At 45.5% G+C, this 20,648-nt stretch overlaps 1 protein-coding gene across 4 annotated transcripts in view; it reads left to right on the forward strand.

Annotated features, from left to right (window-relative positions):
- FGD4 (FYVE, RhoGEF and PH domain containing 4) overlaps window positions 1–20,648 on the forward strand; it is a 514,720-nt gene that overhangs the window by 198,399 nt on the left and 295,673 nt on the right. The window contains exon 1 of one of the 4 annotated variants that reach the window (XM_069228227.1): window positions 10,214–10,430. The exons of 2 other annotated variants lie outside the window; for them this stretch is intronic. The gene's annotated coding sequence lies outside the window, so the exon portion shown is untranslated. Of the gene's footprint in view, window positions 1–10,213; window positions 10,431–20,648 lie in introns of those variants that run through there. One more of the 4 variants, XM_069228226.1, reaches the window with a different exon arrangement.

Consider the following 20,648-nt stretch of genomic DNA (forward strand, 5'->3'; position numbering starts at 1 on the left):
GACGGCACTGGGAGCCGGGGGGGTGCAAGGGGTGGTGGTAAGGGGAGTAATGGGGGTGGGGAGGGGTGTCAAAGGGCTGGGGGTGGATTGGGGGGGAGGGAGTGTGGACTTAAGGGCAGGGAATAAGGATTCAAAGGCACAGAGGTTGGAGTCATTTGCTTGAATCATGATGGTTCCATTTCTGAAGATGGAGATGATGAGATTTCCCTGGAAAGCCGGGGAGCTGGAGATAGAGAGTTTGCAACCGTAAGGGATATTAGTAGACTTGAAGGGGTGGAGGTGAGTAGTGAGGAGGGTGTTCCATTTAGCCGGGCGTCTAGTGAAGAAGATGAGATCAGTCTTTTTCGGGCCTTTATGAGCAGTAAAATAGGTGTCCACGAGAAGCAGCTCTGGATATTGCCTGGAAAGTTTGCGTTTGAAGTTTTTCAGCGCAGAGGGGGAGAGGTGATTAGGGGGGGAAATGGAGAAGGAGTTGGGCCCATGGGGTTTGAGGAAGGGGGAAATGGAAGAGGAGTTGTATCCTGTGGGGGGCGACATCAGGAGGATGAGGACAACAGGAGGGCTACCCCAGGTTAGGGGTCTTCAGCGTCGGCACAGATGGTTGATGGGCAGCTCCTCATGGGTGAAGACCGGAGATGGGGGCACCTCCAAGGTTGGGCCAGGGAAGGGGCTTTAGTAGACCAGCCCAGGGTGGGGGCCTTTAGGGGCGGTGTAGTCAGGCGGCTCTTCGCGGGTCAGAGTCGGGGAGGAGATTCCTTAACCGTTGGAGCCAGAGATGAGACTCCGGGAGGTGGGAGTCCGGTCCTGCCTTAGACCCAGGCTGTTCAGGGCGGGCAGAACGCCCGTAGCCCGGCAGTGGGATCAGGGACGCAGAAGAATGCCCAATTGCCGTCTCAGTACATAAGGCGGTCGGGTAGGATCCCACGAGCATGAGCTGGCGAAAACAGCTCCTCAGAGGACGGGGCGAGAGCGGAGACTTAGACCAGTCTGACTCACCCGGCGGGACCAAAGACACTGAAAAGGATGCCCTCAGCTGCCAAAGAGCAAAGACAGATCAACTGCGGAGGGAGACAAGGCTCTGGGAGAGCGGAGATCAGGTCCAGCATCAGTCTCATCCAGTGGGAGCAAAGATGGTGAGAAATGGTCCCCAGAGGGAAGGAGGAGAATCAAGACTTACATAAAAAAAGAATGATCCCAACCCTCAAGAGCTTCTCGAGGTGCGTCCGTCGTGGCGGCCATCTTGTTAAAGCTGCCAGGATCAGCAGTGAAAATCATATACCCAGGGGGGGGCACCCCAAAGGGCAAGGGGCTGACAGAGGGCCGGAAGGAGAGGCAGCTCGAAGTTGAAGGGAAACAGCGCCAGGGCGATATCGAGATTACAAGCCCGAAGGAGCAGCCTTCCTCTCTGGCTGCCAGGAGAAGATGCAGAGCAGTCCTCCGCCCTCCCCTGAACGGCGGCTCACGGAGACCCGCGGCGGGTCTTCCACACCACCAGGACTCAGGGCCAGCAACAGCTTCAGTGCCCTGCTGGATCCAGGGACCTACGGCCCCAAGCAAAGGGGTGCCACCCCAGGACTGAAAGGACTGGAGATCCGGAGAGGCTTTCCCAGAAAACCCAGCCCTCCCTCTGGCCGTACCAGGGACAAAGGACTGAACCTGAATCACTCCCCGATGTTCAACTGTGTCTGGTGCCTACCTCGGCCAGATGGATGGAGGCTGCGTGCGAATGTCGGGTCCCGGCACAATCCCGGATGACCGACTGCTCCAGGAGAGGACGCTTCCTCACGTTTCCTCTGATGCGATCCGAAACTTCGGAACGGCGCACAAGGACCAGGCTCAACGTCGGGGGCGCTGCTCTCTTCGCTGCAGGAGACCGGGCTCTCCGTCGGGAGCGCTGCTCCCCTTGTCACAGGAGACCGGGCTCTCTGTCGGGAGCGCTGTTCCCCACGTCACGGGGACCGGGCTCACCGTCGGGAGCGCTGTTCCCCTCGTCGCGGGAGACCGGGCTCACTGTCTGGAGCACTGCTCCCTTCGCCGCGGGGACAGGGCTCACCGTCGGGAGCGCTGTTCGCCTCGTCGCGGGGACCGGGCTCACCGTCGGGAGCGCTGTTCCCCTCGTCGCGGGAGACCGGGCTCTCTGTCTGGAGCACTGCTCCCTTCGCCGCGGGGCCTGGGCTCACCGTCGGGAGCGCTGTTCGCCTCGTCGCGGGGACCGGGCTCACCGTCGGGAGCGCTGTTCGCCTCGTCGCGGGGACCGGGCTCACCGTCAGGAGCGCTGTTCCCCCCGTCGCGGGAGACCGGGCTCTCCGTCGGGAGCGCTGCTCCCCTCGCCGCGGGGGACCGGGCTCGACCGTCGGGCGCGCTGATTCCCTCGTCGCGGGAGACCAGGCTCACCGACGGGAGCGCTGCTCTCGGGATCTCCGTCGGGAGCGATGAAGCTGAGAAACGGACGCCGGTCAGGGGAAAAATCGGGATTTACACAAAAGAGTGATCCCGTCCCTCAGGAGCTTCTCAAGGAGCATCCGTCGCGGCGGCCATTATTGTGGCTTTTGTCACTAATCATGTCCACCCCTGAGCTGTTCACTGCCCTGTTGCTATGTGCGGTATTTACAGTAGTAATGCTTAATTTACAAATAAATGCATATATTTGCACATGCTGCCTTTTGGTGTTGCTACTTTTCTTAAATATGCACTACTTTCTGCGGACTATATGAAATATTTCTTGGGTAAAGGTCGCTATAGCTAGGTTCAGATTTTACACACACAAAACCATAGAAATTCAACAGTTATAGTTATCTCAAGTAACTATAACTCATGCCCTAAAGTAACTATAACTCGTGCGCCTACCATGCACAGTTTTCTCATCAATAATTTCACTGCAAATGTTGTAGTGATATTATTAATGAAGTCATAGAAGATGTCATCGATGATGTAATATGTGGGATAATTAGAAGTGCATGGCGAGGGCGCAGGTTATAGTTACTTGAGATAACTAGAACTGCTGATTTTCTGTGGTTTTGTGTTTGTAAAACTTGAACCTAACTATAAACTTCCCTGTAACCTTTGCTTTTTTCAGTGAATTCCTACGGATTTATTACATTTTATTTCCTAACTATAACGTCCCTATAACCTTTGTTTAATTCAGTGAATTTCTACATTTTTGATCCTATTGCCTAATTATAATGCCCCTATAATCTGGGTGTGAGTGTGCGAGTCTCTGGTGGACGTGTGAGTGGGTCTGAGTGTGTGTGTGACTTGTTTTGTGGGTCTGTGAGTGGCTGTGTTGGCCTATGAGTGGGTGTGTGGGTCTATGAGTGGGCGTGAGTGGTTGTGTAAGTGGTTGGGTGAGTTCATGTGTGAGTGCCTGTGGGGGTCTGTGAGTGGGTGTTTGAGTGGTTGTCTGGGTGCGTAATTGGGTGTGTGAGTAGGCAAGGTGGTCTGTGAGTGAGTATCTGTGTTTTTTTTTATTTGAAGTCTGGCTCCCCGCATCCTTGAACGTGTCAAAATAAAATGGTTTTGGACTATTTCTTGCAGATGAGGGGTCCCCCACAGAGCCCACATCAGTCCCATGGGGTCAGGGTACCTCTATCCTGACCCCTTCTATCACTTTTAAATTTCAGTTTCATGCTGGGTACAGAGTCCTGATGAGCAAAATGGTGACTGCAACTTTCTACTCAGGTTGCAGCCAGCCAGTCAGGGCATTGTTGTTGACATGTGGATAACTGAATCAACACGGCTCCACGAAGGATCTGCAGCAGATCCACATCTCAAGATACACATAAATCTTTTTACTTTACTAGTGGCAAAAGTACTGAGCAGATTTACACCGAATTACAAAAAGAGATCTTTCTGAACTAAGTTATAGCTTTCTGCCAAATCTTATTTTAGCATGTCCAGTTGTTGATCCAAACATCTGCAACGTTTCTGAAAGCTGCACCTATGGCTGGCAGTGCAGTAACCCTCAAATAGAATAAGGCTTAAAAAAATGTTTTTGACATCGAAATTCGGAAATGAGGATCTTCATATATACTAACATTAGCCCCTTTGCTGCCAGGCCTATTCCCCCTCAGGTGCCAAGCCTTTTGGCTATTTGGGGCAGTTCGCGCTTAGGCCCTTGTAACTTTTTGTCCACATAAGATACCTATGCCAAATTTGCGTCGTCCTTTTTTTTTCCAACATCTTAGGGATTTTAGAGGTACCCAGACTTTGTGGGTTCCTCTGAAGGAGACCAAGAAATTAGCCAAAATACGTTTTTTTTTTTGTTTTGTTTTTTTTTTTAAATGGAAAAAAGGGGCTGCAGAAGAAGGCTTGTGTTTTTCCCCTCAAAATGGCATCAACAAAGGGTTTGTGGTGCTAAACTCACCAGCTTCCCAGCTTTCAGGAACAGGCAGACTTGAATCAGAAAACTCAATTTTTCAACACAATTTTGGCATTTTGTTTTCACATACCCCATTTTTACTATTTTTTGTGCTTTCAGCCTCCTTCCACTTAGTGACAGAAATGGGTGTGAAACCAGTGCTGGATCCCAGAAAGCTAAACATTTATGAAAAGTAGACTAAATTCTTGATTCAGCAAGGGGTAATTAGTGTAGATCCTACAAGTGTTACCTACAGAACATAACAGCTGAAACAAAACATATTGAAATTGAGGTAAAAAAAACAGCCAATTTTCTCCACTTTTTACTCTAACTTTTTCCTGTGATCACAGATTTTTTAAACCACAATTCCATTACATCTGCTGGACTCTTCTGGTTGCAGGATGTGTAGAGCTTGTAGGTTCATCAAGAACCCTAGGTACCCAGAGCCAATAAATGAGCTTCACCTTGCAATGGGTTTTCATTCTACACCGGGTATACAGCAATTCATTTGCTGAAATATAAAAAGTGAAAAATAGGTATCAAGAAAACCTTTGTATTTTCAAAATGGGCACAAGATAAGGTGATGAGAAGCAGTGAGTATTTGCACATCTCTGAATTACGGGGTGCCCATACTAGCATGTGAGTTATAGGGCATTTCTCAAATAAACGTCTTTTTTACACACTGTCTTTCATTTTGAAGGGAAAAAAAATGCAGAAAAAGACAAGGGGCAATAACACTTGTTTTGCTATTCTGTGTTCCCCCAAGTCTCCCGATAAAAATGATACCTCACTTGCGTGGGTAGGCCTAATGCTCCCAACAGGAAACACAACATGGACACATCACATTTTTACAGTGAAATATGACATGTTTTTTGCAAAGTGGCTAGCTGTAGATTTTGGCCTCTAGCTCAGCCAGCACCTAGGGAAACCTACCAAACCTGCACGTTTTTGAAAGCTAGACACCTAGGGGAATCCAAGATGGGGTGACTTGTGGGGCTCTCACCAGGTTCTGTTACCCAGAATCCTTTGCAAACCTCAACATTTGGCCAAAAAAACACGTTTTCCTCTCATTACGGTGACAAAGTTCTGGAATCTGAGAGGAGCCACAAATTTCCTTCCACCCAGCATTCTCCCATGTCTTCCGTTAAAAATGGTACCTCACTTGTGTGGGTAGGCCTAGTGCTTGTGAAAAGAAATGTCCCAAAACACTATCTGGACACATAAAAATTATCAAATACGAAACTACCTGTTTTTGGGGGGGAGGTGGGAGGCACCTGCGTTTTTGGTACTGGGCTCAGCAGCCATCTAGGGAAACCTACCAAACCCAGACATTTTTGAAAACTAGACACCCAGGGGAGTCCTGGGAGGTGTGACTTGCGTGGATCCCCCAATGTTTTCTTACTCAGAATCCTCAGCAAACCTCAAATTTAGCTAAAAAATCACTTTTTCCCCACATTTGTGTGTGGGATCACCGCACCGGGACAAATTTCCTACCACCCAACATTCCCCTCAGTCTCCCAGTAAAAATGATACCTCACTTGAGTAGGTGGGCCAAGTGCCTGTGACAGGGAAGACCCAAAAACATGTTGAAATTGAGGGAGAACCAAAGCGGGTCCAAAAGGGCAGTTTGAAAAAAAACATTTTTAGGCTGACGAGTGCAGCAGAATTTTTATCGGTATAGATGAGACACTGTTGGGTGGTAGGAATTTTGTGGATTCCTGCAGATTCCGGAAGGTTCCATCCCAAAAATGTGGGGAAAATGTGTGATTTCCAGCAAAGTTGGAGTTTTGCAGGGCAATGTGGGTAAGAAAATGGTGAGGGTGCATGTGAAGCACACCACCCTGGAATCAACCAGATGTTTAGTTTTCAGATGTGTCTGGGTCTTGTGGATTTTTCTATATGGCAGCGTCCCAAAGTCAAAAAAGTGCAGCCCTCACCATTCCCAAGTGGGACGATTTTGAGAGTTACCAAGCTCTCATGGTCCAAATGTAAAACCAAAACAAAATAATCAAATGTCCTCTTGCTTGCCGTGGGATAAGATGTTTTAGTGTGCGGGGGAAGAACTGAAAGATCCATACTGGTTGGTAGCCACCACCCCATTATTTTTTATTTTATTTTTTTATTCCATTGCATCTAGTAGACTTTCTGCGGGTAATTGCTCCATCTGCCACTGGTGGGCAGAAAAACTTTGGCCCAATTTATTTTGAAAAAAAATCTTCCCTGGTCTCTGGTGGGCTTTCTGCCCACCTTGGGGGCAGATGGGCCTTCCAAAAATAGGCTGATATGCCCCCAGGGGCAGATATGGCCAACAGTAATGTGCCACCATGGGGAGCAACCCTTGCCTAAGGGGCAGCCCCCCCAAACAAAACACACACACCAATCCCTGGTGTCTAGTGGTTTCTGCCCCCCTTGGGGGCAGATTGGTCTATCAAAACTAGGCTGATCTGCCCCCAAAGGGGACAGAAATGGCCTTAATACAATTTGCACCCTGGGGAGCGACCCTTGCCTAAGGGGTCGCTCCCCACACATAAATGAAAAAGAAAACAAAATTATCCCTTGTGTCTAGGGGTTTTCTGCCCCATCCTGGAGACAGATCGGCCTAATTATATTAGGCCGATCTGCCCACAGGGGAGGCAAAAATGGCCTGAAAACAATTTGGTCGCTCCCCACACATAAATGAAAAAGAAAAACAAAAGAAATTATCCCTGGTGTCTAGGGGTTTTCTGCCCCACCCTATGTGCAGATTGGCCTAATTATATTAGACCGATCTGCCTCCAGAGGGGGCAGAAATAGCCTAAAAATGATTTGCCCCCTGGGGAGCGGCCCTTACCCAAGGGGCTGCTCCCCTCATGTCCATTTCACACACAAAAAAGTTCCCTGGTGTCTAGTGGACATTTCTGCTGCGGGCAGCAGAAATGCTTGCATAGACATGAAGGGAAAGGCCTTTCCTTTCCTTTCATGCCTCTGCCAGCACCCTCCTCCCTAGTGGAAGAGAGATGCTTTTGCATTTCTCTTCCGCATCGCTCTGGAAGCATGCTTCCAGCGCAATGAGAGGTGACCTCTGATGAGGTCAACACGCTATTGCGTGCTGACATCATCAGTTGTCACTGGGTGAGTCGGGGTGGAATGGGAAGCGATTCCCCTTCCAGCCCTGACCTGGGGGGTGGCCCTCGGGGGGAGCACTAGGACTTCCCCCGAGGGCCGGTAACTGAATGTACTGGTTACGTCCGTGGCACCTGAGAGGCGCAGCCACAGACGTAACCATTACGTCCGTGGCCAGCAAGGGGATAATATGTGCAGTTTTGTTGTACCTTTGTTGCTTTTCTGCCAGCTTTGGTTGTTGTACATAAAAACTACTACTACTACAAACCCTAAGGAATTATTTTTTTTAGACGAAACACATGTTGGCTGTACAGTATAATTGGACCACATATAAGAAATGATCAACTATTGTCTATGGTGTCTTCCATTACCTGAACTATTCATACGCTGACCTAAATTATGGACATTTGGTACACTATTGTCATACTCTGAGCATTTTTTTTTTGATCATGATATGATTTGTGATCTTTGTTCTGTTTCATGTATTTCTTTGAACTAAATTATTGGAATAAATGTTGTTAAACTTTTTGTAATCAAACAATATTTGGTCGATTTGTTTAAGTGGAGTGCTCCAGCTAACTACAGACATTGTTTTAACGTAAGTTAAAATCTTACCACCTTCTTCTGATATAATTCCACTTTAACCATTAGTTTTTTCTCAGTGAATTTTTACGTTTTTTATGTGACATTATATCATATTACCATTTGTTTGTGCCCATCCCTCACATGGGGGGATGCTTTGCCCGCCCTTAAAGGCTAGAAGGTCAGTGTACCCTACTGTGCCCCCAATACCTTTTCTTTTCAAATTGCTTGCAACCAATCAGATTGTTCCAGTTTTCCAATTTGAGTCCTGCTGGAGTGTTGTAGGATCAACTCTCAATATATCTATAAGTTTTGAAACTCAATTGCTCAAAATCTACTGAAAGGCTTTGCACCACATCAGAGAAAGCATGCTTTCTGGGTAAAGATATAGCTTTCTGTCAAATATGGTGTAATTCTATTCAGCTATTAGGCTATATCCTTGTCTAATATTTCCTATGGAAAATGCATTGGGAAAAGTGTTTTGAGGTCCCCCTTTTTTTCTTGGCCCCCTGCTTGACGGTTAACCCTTAACCTTTGAAGGAGGAGCTTAGGTTCATTGTCACTTTGTCTTGGAAAGTTTTGTGAAGAATCTTCTAAAGCGCCAAAGTTATTAGCAAAACAAAAATCTCTCTTCCTTTGGTAGCACAGGAGCAACCACCACTGTGTAATGTATATATGCGTGTGTGTATGTGTGTGTGTGTGTATATATATATGTGTATATATATATATATATATATATATATATATATATATATATATATATATAATTTAAGCATTTCCTCGCCTCTATTTCTTTTAAATTTTAGTTAAAAAGCTGGCTACTCAACTGGGAAGTAACCTTTTTGGGCTGTGCACAAGACGAGTCGAGTGGTAATTATGCTACTCACTGTAGTTCTATAGTTAGGTTTAAAATAATATGGTGTTAAACTTTAACACAAGGCGCAGCAAAAACAGTTACTATAGGCAAAAATAACTTAATGCCCTATTTAAATCTCATATTTCAGTCTGGGGCAGTAGTCCAGTAGTTTCAATTCAGGCACAAAAGCTGAGGTTTCACCAGAATGGGGATTATAACTTTTGGACAAATTCTGCACTCCCTCTAAAGTCCCTCACGAAATTTCATGGTGAACCTGAATGAATTTGTGCCGAACAAATACCACACATTTTGGGTTTTTGTTGCTGAGAATTAGGGAAACATGCTGTATTACTGTGTTGGCCGTCCCTTTTGATGTGTACATCATGGACTGAGTACATAATATCACTCCCTAAAAATCCCACACCAATGGGTATCAGTATGATGTACCAGGTGCGATATTACCTCACAAAATACCACAGCACTCCGAGTGGGATCCTAATCTTAAAAACTTGGACCTCACCTGGTGAAGTGTAGTTTGCTTTGAGGTTGATGACACTCCATTTACTCCAAGGTCTAAATGACCCCCTTTGTGTAGCATGTGGAGAAGTGTGGCTCAATGGTTAGAGGTGGAGAAGTGTGGCTCAATGGTTAGAGCGGCAGACCCTGAAGCAGAGATCTGGCTCAAGACCAGGGTTCAAGTCCCGCTTCGGCAGGTCTTGGGCTCAATTCCCCTTGACCAGATAATTCTCGCCTCGGTGCCTAATCTAATTCATGGGTCCCACTCTGCAACTCTGGGCAATAGCTTGCTTAATCTCCACAACGGCCCCAACAGCGCTTGGATGCCTGGCTTCACCCTGGGGGTGCTCAGGAGTGGGCGCCTCACAGGGAAAAGCCAGGAGGGGTTCCATAGCGGTATGAGTACAGCGCCTTGAGACCCTAACGGGTGAGTAGTGCGCTATACAAGTGCTAATTTACATTTACATTTACATGTTTTCCCCCTTGCTAGAAGGCCTGAAAAGTAATGCTGTCGTAGGCTGCAAGGCACACACACTAACACAAGTGTGGCATGCACACTCACTTCCATTGAGCCGCCACTTGACTGTCTGCCATGCCGGAGTGGAGCAAGGAAAGCACCTGCCAGGCAGTGCAGCCAGTGCCAGACCCCGCGCGCCCCTTCACTTGAGATTTGAAAACGAGGACAGAGCCCAAGTACAAAGGGTGCGTGTGTTGCCCAATCGGCAGTAGTCACCGACGCCTCTGCCAATCGTCTGGCCGAAGTGCGGTTACCATGGCGGCTGCCATCTGCTCCCTCCCTCTAGGAATGTGATTATCCACGCTGTGCCGGGAGAGGCGCGTGGGCTGCGGGGAACCATCCGCAGTGAAGTGTGCTCGCGCCAGCCGTTCCCGGGCTGCCTGACGGAGGGAACACTTGCACGGGGACCTGCTGCTGACTCCAAGCCAAGGGTCGACGGGGAGATGCTTCTCGGATCCGCGAGGTCAGTGCACCCCGGGAAAGGAAGCAGCTGCTTTTTCGTAAGAGATGAAGATGTGCAGTTCTGTAAATAAAGTACTGCATGCAGCGCAAGAGAGGATGGGCACTGCATTGGCTTTTGGACTGTATTTGACAGGGCTTGTTTTTGTCTGAACTCTGGGGTGTCATTAGTCGGGGCACACGGGCCGATCTGGGGGCTGCAGCGGGAAGGGACGCGGAGTTTTCATTGTGTCAGTAGGAGGCATTCTCCAGTAATCCAGGACACGGCTCCCCTGAGACAGCCCTGGTTGGGGGCCGCTTCTCATGTCCTGTGCTGCCCCAGTTCTCTGCGACAGCCTCGTTGCTCTGCTGTGAGTTAAAACCCCCGCAGATCTCCCCTTCGCATCGCTGTCTGTGCTGCTGGCAGCTTGTTTTCTATTTCTTGAGTTTTCCATCAGTGTCTTCACTGATGACGAAAGTAGTGCTTGTTCTCAAGCTCATTTTGTAAGGGTCCTGTTGTTTTCGTTTTTCGACGCGAACAGTGGTTTCAGTGAGCTATGGCACTTAGTTTGGAGGTTGGTGTTGCGTTGTGAATTTTACCCTGCCTGATGACAGCAGTGGTTTGTCACAGTGACTTCTTTTTCCAAAGCTTGCGATACTTTCTCTTCCTCTGGCGGTGGAACTCTCTTGAACATTAACTTTTTTTTAGCTATTTATTCGCAAGTCAAGCCACGTAATACTGACTTTTTAATATTTATTTGGAGTGGGGGGGGGATGCAGCGGGGATAAGAGTGTGCAAGTGAACCACTGCACTGTCAGTAGTGGCTCAGCTATTGGAGTGGGGGGAGGGGGCGTCGGTTGGTATTTGCCAAGAGTGTAGAGATCTGGGGTCTCCAATTATTAAGCGGTTGTATTTACTGTTTTTCAACCTAGCAGCTCTTTCATTTAATTAGAGACGCATTTGCTGCAATAAAATTAGCAAAATCAAAAACTTTCCATTGAGTAAAAAGAAGATATATGTATATTACACTTTACATGCTGATTTGCATTTATGATTTATAACAAAAACGGTAATGGATGGAATATTGCACTCTGTGCATCTGTGTGTGTGTGTGAGTATATGTGTGCCTATAGATAGGTAGGCACAGACACACGTGTAGCGTGTAATATGGCATTGATTACTATTCAGTGTATAAAGACTCCATGATTCACAAGAGTGGGGTTGGTTGTGATGCCGCAGCCCTCCCCTCCTTCAACATTGATAATAACCTTGTCACAATCTGCTGATATGGTTTGTGACCTGGTATTTTTCACGTGCATTGTTTGTAAACACTGCATTGACTCAAACCAAGATGCGAGAGTTTACATTTTTTGCCGAAGGGTTAGATCAGTTTGAATAGGCCTCATCGCTATTGGCAGCATTTCCTCGTTCAGCTTTGCTGTGGGAATAACACGGAATGGGATCTGGGTCCTGTAGCAATGAACGCCTGGATGTGCGTGTTCAGTACCTTTGCTCTATACTCCATGTGTTATTGGACCGCACCGTGGCGTGGCATATAGTTTGTGTGCGGTGAAGCGGGCCTTGGGGGAGGGAGAGGGGAGATGGGGCTCCTCGGTGTCCTTTGTCAGCCCTCCGCCATTCATCCAATGGACGGCTTCCGCGGCGCTCGATGGGGAAGAGCCGGCTAAGATGCCCGAAGAGCGGAAATCTTAGGGTAATGGCCTCTCACTCGGCTGCACAGATGGCACATGCTTCTAGGCACTGCTGTTCAGCACTGCGCAATACGTGAAAAATTAAGCGGCTTCTCGTTTTGTTTCGTATTGTTTTTTTCCCAAAATACGGTTTTAATGACTCTCTGCTTTGCGAGCTGGTGCACATGAAGTCTGCTGCCCCTTAATGCCTGTCAGCTAATAGAATGTCCTCCAAATTAACGCTTCACCAGCGCACGTTTTTTTTGTTCTCTGCCAGAAAAAGTATAGCGCTGCAACACAGCGCGCATTTGTTTCCTATTATGATGCACCAGAGGAGGCCAGCCTCCCACGATTTTATCCTGAAGGGCCGTCCTTTATAATTATATGTAATTGTGTGCAGATTGGAGACACCGTTAGTTGCGGGTTCTGGATGCATTAGTACGGACATGCTGCTGGCAAACACAGAATAATGGGTACCCACAATCTTCATTTCAGAGGCATTTATTTTTTTCAAAAGGCCCCCGCCGCCTTTTATTCCTCACATTCTTTGGAATGCAGGTCACCAGAAACCTAGTCATAGTCTCCGATGGCAGTTAAATAGCTTACTTCACAGTCGAATGTAGACTGCTCTAAGAGAAGTGGGAAACAGTGCTTCCATTTTAATAAATCAAAAACAGGTCTCATCAAATCTATTGTCAGTTTCAGTCAAACATGGCTTGTTAAAGGAAGTGCAGAATTAGGGTGCAAAGATAATGTATGCCCCAGAGGTGATGATCTATGGAGTGCTAAAGCCCTAATATGACCACCAAGCGCGTTTTTAAAGATAGCTTTTGAATTTGTTTCCGATAATTGGATGTTATACGAATGGGCACTTCTTAGGTCGTTGGGTTTAGGCACTGAAAATGTGCAGTAAGTTAAAAGTTAGACAATTTATGGATCCTCCCTATACTTCTTGAGAAATTGCCCAAATCTAACTCTTCGAAAATGAGAAATAGTTACATATATACTTGGCATTCATGCCTTGAAGTTGTATTTGCAGAGTCTGGATACCTGCTGAGCTGGGAATAGAAAACATTTACTCTGACGGCTACCTGGTGTCGGGAGGGACTAGTGAAGCAAGCCCAGGCCAAAGGCACATGCCTGGTAGATGACAGCAAGAAAGTTCAATGTTCAGATTTAAAGATTTCTTCAACTGACCTCACTACCTACCCTCGTACTCCCAAGAACTGCATCAAGTCCAGGCTTCCTGCATTAAATAATTGTTTGCCTCCCTTGCTGCGTTGGGAACTCTGACAGTGATAGGGCAGGGTGTAGGTGAATTTTCAGTCTCTTTAGGACTTTCAGATCTGGGGTCTTCATTATCAAGAGGAGCAGATTATTCTTGAATTGTGGCACTACTGTTTACATAGCTCTTCGCCTCACTTCCCCCTACAAATTCCTTAGAAAAGACTGTACACATCCACGGCTGGCCTACTCAGAGCCCTATTAAGGACCTACCAGAATGTGGTGTGTTCACTGCTCTGGTCCTCTCTGGTGCTAGATTTACTGCATATGCACAAGCCGTCTGAACGTCATTCTTAATTTAACAGGGAGCCAATACAAAGGGTGCAAATTGGGGAAAATGTAAAGGTGTTAGCTGCATGACCTTGGATCTTTTGCATCCAGTTTTATTTATTCATTTACGATTTTTAATAGCTCATCTTTACCTAATAAGATGTACAGTCCAGTTTACAAGTAACTAGAGAAATATAAGCCAGAGTAAGGGACAATACATTAGAGACATGTGGCAAAGGGGAAATACTAGGCTAAAGGGATGAAAATTAATTCAGTTGGACCCGTAACATGTAGTTTTTTAGAAGCGTCCTGAAGGATAGCAGCCCTTGTTAAGTCTTATGTGAGGGGGAGAGTTCCTAAGACAGGAGCAGCGCACAATAATACTTGTGTTTGAGTTGAGGCGATGTTCCAGACAGTGTTTGTAGGAGTGAGTTCTTGGTCCTGAGACTTCTCTCTCTGCCTGAGATGGGAAGATGTGCAGCATGGCGGTATCCTGAGATGGATGGACGATGTGTGAGATAGCCAGTCAACGTGTTTCACAGAGACTCCATTTGCTGAGTAGTTTATGAGCCTATATTGGCCCAGACAGAAGTTTCCCTTACCTGTTCCTGAAGGAAAGGGTCAAGTTTGCATTGGTTACCAAAGGATAAATGGCAGTCAAACAAGAATTCGTGGTATTTCCACTTTCCTGACCAAGGGTTTCTACTTTTCTTCCAGTAGTTAGCTGGTCATTGAGAAGTTAATCTTACTCATAGCTTGACACAAGACTACTACCATCAGCTCAGTTATGAAGTGTAAGAGCCAGCGAATAATGAGTCATCCAAGCCTGACTGGTATTTACGTGTTGATAAAGCTATCTGATATCCTCAATAACATTGCCCAAATGGGAAAGAAAAGCTGGCTATTATTGGCACACATTTGAAAATCACTTCTTCATCCAAGTTTGTTTAGGATCCCATGCAACAGCTGCCTGGAGGTTGTAAGCGGGATAGGTCATCACAGGTACTACAAATCACCAGGGAGCAAGGGTTCAGCATTTCCCACACTGCATCTGAGTGCGGTCTGCAGTCTAACATCCATACCACTCTCATCAGCTCATCAGCTTGACTAGGAACGTGCCATGCTCTATGCTATCAAATGCGGGGGTGGAGAAGTCCAGTAGCAGCAATGACTCAACTAAGAGGCTATCCGCCAGCCAGAGCAACCGTTCCCCAATCCCCCAAACTGCAGATTCTGTCCTCCTGCCTGGGGAATTCAGACGGTCTAGCCAGTGCAAGTGATGTTCTGTAAGATGCTAGGGAAGCTTTGAGGATGCTAGTTTTGCAAGAAGTGGAGCTCCCAGCAGTGCTGTGGTAGTTGGCCATATCCACAGGGTGCAGAGAACATTTCCTCAGCGGTGGGGTAAGAATAGTAAAAGAAGCTCACACTTGATTATGCATCCTATTCCGGACTTGTTGAAAACGTTTCTGCAATTTAGGCTACCTTTATGAATCTGGGAGTCTGTTTTTTCATGACATACGTTTTTAAGCCACAGTACTGCAAACATCTCCGCTTATAGGACTAGATGTACGAACCATTTACCAGGCACCATCAGCCAATTGGGCTGTTAGCAACCGGTAAAATGTATTGTGCCACGTGCAAAAGGCAAAATGTAACTTGGTAACTTGTTATTCGGTATGCGATTTGGTATTAGGAAGGGGCGTGTTTAGGGCGTCCCTTTCTAATAACGAATAGCACTGGTATGTATGAATGTTTTGCGACCGGAATGCGGTCGCAAAACATTAATATTTTACCAACTCCGTAGAGGAGGCGGTAACCCATTTGCAAACGGGAACGGGGTGCATTTTGTAATACATCCCGTTTTCCATTAAGGAAAACGGAATACACTACAAAAAATATTTGGTGTATTGCAAAAGAATCGCAGACATTGTGGTCTGTTGACCCCAGCAGGCCACATCCCTGTGATTGTGGCGTTCCCAAATGGGTCGCAAACTGCGATCTGCCTCATGAATATTAATGAGCCAGGTCCCTTGCGACCCATTTGGGAATCGCAGACAGTTTCTGAGACACTAGTACATTGCAGTTTGCGATTTCCTAATAGCGAATTTCAAAAATTTGCTATTAGGAAAGTGCCAATCACTTTTATGTACATTAGGCCCCTAGCATCCAGAATAAAAACTGATCTATTCTGAACTCTGTGTAATACCGTAGTGGTAGTTTAAAAACAGAAAGAAGGGACATTATATTTTACTTGTCAGTGTTCCTCTAGTTATAACCACCCTCACCTGTTTAAGCCGTGTCAGTAAATGCGACCGAGATAGTTTAGCAAGTCATGGGCTCGCTGTTTACATCTCACGTGATCTGCAGGTGGTGGGGTTGGAGCCCAGCAAGGCCAATATATGCCTTTAATTTTGAGCACCATCATATTGGGAAACATTGAGCACCAATAATATGCAGCACATAAAAATGCCGAAATCTGTGACGTGTGCTATCTTAAAACAAAAACAACTGATTATTATTTTTAGCAGAATGTTAATATCATGGCAAACGTGGATTCTTATTCAGTGATACACTTATGCTCAAAAAGGCGTTGCTTTACTACCCATGTCTTCCCTTTTGTAGATGCTGATAAAGGGCGAGGTTGCTAAAACCCTTCACTCGTCAGTGTGACGATGTTGACTTGTACAGTTGTCAATTTATTTTTGGCTGAGTTGCAAATGAAAGTAGGTTGTTTGCAATTCAACAATTTAGAATCCCTTAATTTTTCAAATTGTTGTATTTTAGAGCAGAAAAAACTGCGATCTTAGAGTAATATCAGCTTCGTTAAGTTGCATTACTTTCTAAAGCATTTTTGTTTTTCTTAGATGGCTTTCATGGTAAATGCTTGTGTACATCATTTGTGCGGCATGGTGGCGTGTGATTAAGAATATCAGCAAAGGGATTTCTCCTACGAGAAACCTGAAGTCTGTAGGAAGGAAACAATTACTAGATCCTATGAACCAGCCCTATTCACTACCTGTTATTATTGACACAAAGGGCTATATTAAAAAAAAACATTTCTACACTTTGATAGTGCAAACTATGCTTTCAGGTTCGAAAAAGTTATAAATCTTTGCTCAGAGTCTTGACAAAAGGTGTGGTTCGGCATACCTTGAGTGTATCTGTGATTCACAACTTGATGTTACAGCAGATGAGTCGCATTCTTCCCCGGCTGGTCCTTCCGTTGCACCACTGGGAATAGGGCAGTGTGCAATGGAAATGTGCTCAGGGAGACATGTAGGTGGGATGATGAGAGACTGCTACTATGAGAAACCCCCTGTCTTTTCTTCCATGCAGTTGCTGGGCACAAAATCATAACGTATGCTCTGTTGGACCTGGTTGGCCATGCTGTGCAGCCCTTGTCCTCCAGCGGGTCTCCGACAACACTCCTGCCCCATTCATGAGGAAGGAACCTGCTTATTCTGATAGTCCCCCAACACATAGCCAGTGAACACACATCTGATGGACCTTTCGTAAGTCAGCCGCCTTATGATCCCCGTTGTTGTACTGGTCTGTGAAGAAATGTTGCTTCCTTTGACCAGTATTACGCTTTTTCATTTTTTTGCCTGCTTTTTGTTGCCACTATTTTTTTATATTTCTTCTGATGCTTCTTGCCTGTATAATCTATTCCCTTCTGTTGGTAAGAACCAGTCTATTATGCTGTGCTTCTGCTCTTCAGGCGTCGGACTATCTTCTATCACTTCTTTTTATGGTTCCTTTGCTCCATTGTCTGTTATTTGAGTGGCTCCTCATAGGATCTGTGATATTCTGCACCCGCTGGTGGCCCATCTCCAGACCGTCACTGGTCTGTCTCTTCTGCACTCCATATGAGGGATCATCAGAGAACCTGCTTCTTTACAGTCGACTTGCGTGTCATCTGTGTCTTTGCCATCCTCTTATCAGCAGACATCCCAGAGTCAGGAGTGTTAATAAGTGTAGTTCACTGTTGTCTTCCCATACCACTGTTTATTTCCGAAAGATTTGTTATGGAACATAAAATTAATTCTATGGCATAAAGCATGTCCGCTGCAGAAAGAGATAGGGTGGGATCAGAAAATTCATTAACTGTTCCGTCATATTTTAAGGATGTACTGTTCGGAAGCTCTGATTTGACAATCTCTCTGCTTGATGTAATAGGGATGTTGCAAAGAATGCAGACATTTAGAATATCGGGCAACATGAAATATTCTTGTATTAGTTCCTGGGCAATTTTCTATTGTAGACTCATACATAATTATAAGTGTAGGGAGCATGTAGATCCGTATAATATTGATGACTTTATCTCACTTTTGGATTATTCTATATTTTCTGATGTATTATCCTGTGTGGCTTTTCCCACAGACCCATAAAAACATATTTGTACTTGTCACACGCTCTGTCACAACAAAATTGAAGGCGCCTCTCCATCTCAAGATATCACTCTGGCAGGAGTCCATCTTCACTGGGTCAAAGCCTGGAGCCTCAGAAATACACTATAGATGACGGATGTGAGGAATTACTGTGTGCTTGCTTTCATGAACTTAATGGTGACACGAGGCCTCCTTGAGTTCCTGTTCTTCTATGCATGCACTGGCATGCGGACCATCAGTGGAAATCTCGGGCAGCACATGCTCTGCAGCCTTCGTAAATATTTAGTTCACTTAACTATGGTTTTATCCTTTCAGTTTTGAACTTAACTCTTGATTTCCACATAGACCCCTCCATATGTTTCTGCTTTACTTCATACCCACCCCATCGTACACTCATAACATGTATGCCCTTGGTACAAGTTTTTTCAGTTTACTGCACTAAACCTAAAATTACATCACCTAGGTGACTCTTGGTCACATTTCTATTCCACACCTATTCTTTTTTTAATTGCTGATTAGGTTATACCATGATTGTCTACACAGTGGCACACTTGACTTATCTCTTTAATAATTTGTTTATAAATGCAATGTAGAGCCCTACCAAGAACCAACAGTCATTGCTTTGTGTTATTCCATAGAAATAGCTCTCCTCCATTCTCTGCTACCCACTACTCCAGAACATCCCAACCCACTTGCAAACGTGGTACCAGCTCAAGGCTTTTCAAGTGGATTACAAGCCTTCTGTCTGAATACCACTGAAGTCTTCCCTGAAGTCTATGTAAACCATGCATCACTTTGTTGTAGTTAGTATCTTGGTCACTCAGTCTCAGCAATCAGTTAGATTGATCTGGTAAGACTCTCCTAGTGAAACCACTGCTTTAGAACCGATAATCCACTCTTTTCCTGGCACGTTATCTAATCTTCACTCTAGAATTGATTCTTTAACCTTATCAGTTAATGTCGTGAGGCTGGGTGCCCAATGGTTGTCGGCATCATTGGTGGAGTGGGACTACATTTCACTCTGGAAGGACCTCCAACATTTTATTAACAAATATTGAAACAGTTTCTGGAGATCTTGCCGGTGGATTCCTTGGGTTTTCAGGTCCTAGAATACATCTTATTCATTTGTGTTAATAACTGTACAATATTTCTGGAAATGAGGTACAATGCTGCTTCTTGTTGTGGAAGTTGACTCTTTTCTTGAAAAATGTTAGCACATCTCTGTGCTTTTTGAAGAGCCAAACCCCAGCTTAGGTCCCGATTGTCACCCTGTGGGATATTCACAAACATAGTGGCACATCAACTTCAGTCCCAACTTACCACTTATTGCTTCTTGATCGCTACCATGCAGGATCCACAGAGGATACTGAGGGTGTCCTTTTGGATATCTGGGACATGATGTTAGTGGAACAATCTGAGGGCCTGTAGACATGATGATATTGCTCAGTCTCTCTGTTGCTTTAGTACCGTAGATTATCCCACTCTGTCGACACATCTACAGGTAGTATAAAGAGTGAATAAAACAACTCTTTCCTGGTGTAGGTTCTTTCTGGAGGACAGAGAACTCTGTAGTACATTGGGTTCATCTTCTCTCCCACACAAGCTTGACCTTTTGAGTCTTATGGTTTTCGTTTATTCATGGCTTTTTTTTCTTTATGAGACTTTCAGGCATAATTTGAGACCAGAAGGTTTTTTTTTGCTCTCCGCCCATGATTCTGTCCAGATCAGAATATTGCCATTTTAGGAATCAACATATACACCATACAGTAACTGCATACATACCGTTTGTGTTGTGAACGATTCAGGTTTTCAGCACAACTCTTCAAATGAAGCTAAATAAGTACAAGATGCAACCATGTTGAATTATTAGCACTCTACACTACTAGTTTGTGCCATGGAGCTGCGCACTGTGCGTCCAGGTACACAGAGCTGTACGGGCTTACTCTTTGTGTTGTTAGCATCACAGGAAAGAGGGTTACAACATACGTTTTAGGTAGCGTGTCGCTCCAAAGTATTAAGCGCCCAAATATTCTGTGGTTTTCACCTAGTAATACAAGAAAGATTACGTAAACATTATGTTTTGGAGCTATTGTATTATTATTATTATTTGCATTAGAGGAGTCTTCCTTATTAGATCTATGCAGACCCTTGCAAAATGTGACTTATTAAAAAAACAAAATAGTTCCTCACTTGACTTATAGCTCAGCATCCTTCCCATCCTCATACCCAATGCTAAGAGACTTCGCCAAGTTAGAGGGAGATGGATTTTGGGTCTCCTTACCACAGTGGCACACCTCGAATACACTGATAATGAGTTCCACTAACAGTCTAAGTTTCCCACTCTAGCCACGAAGAATGGACTGTGAGAGGATGGTCCACACCCTCACACTTGTACTCATTCACACTCTCCTAAGCCCCCCAAAGTCACTCACCCCTACACACACAGAAGAGGACTTATGGCAAACCTGCAGACTTTGAGGAAGGTGTCTGAGCAATAATGCAGTAATTGTTATCTCCTTAACAGAAGAAAATGTTGTGTTGCTTCATTGTGTTCAGTGGTAGAGATGCTGATGGAACCCACATAGAAAATAGCATTAATTCAGCTCAAGAAATTTGCTCTATTTTTCCTTAGATGTCTGTGTTACA

The sequence above is a fragment of the Pleurodeles waltl genome, chromosome 4_1 (genome assembly GCF_031143425.1).
Source record: "Pleurodeles waltl isolate 20211129_DDA chromosome 4_1, aPleWal1.hap1.20221129, whole genome shotgun sequence".
In the NCBI taxonomy this organism is placed as follows: domain Eukaryota; kingdom Metazoa; phylum Chordata; class Amphibia; order Caudata; family Salamandridae; genus Pleurodeles; species Pleurodeles waltl.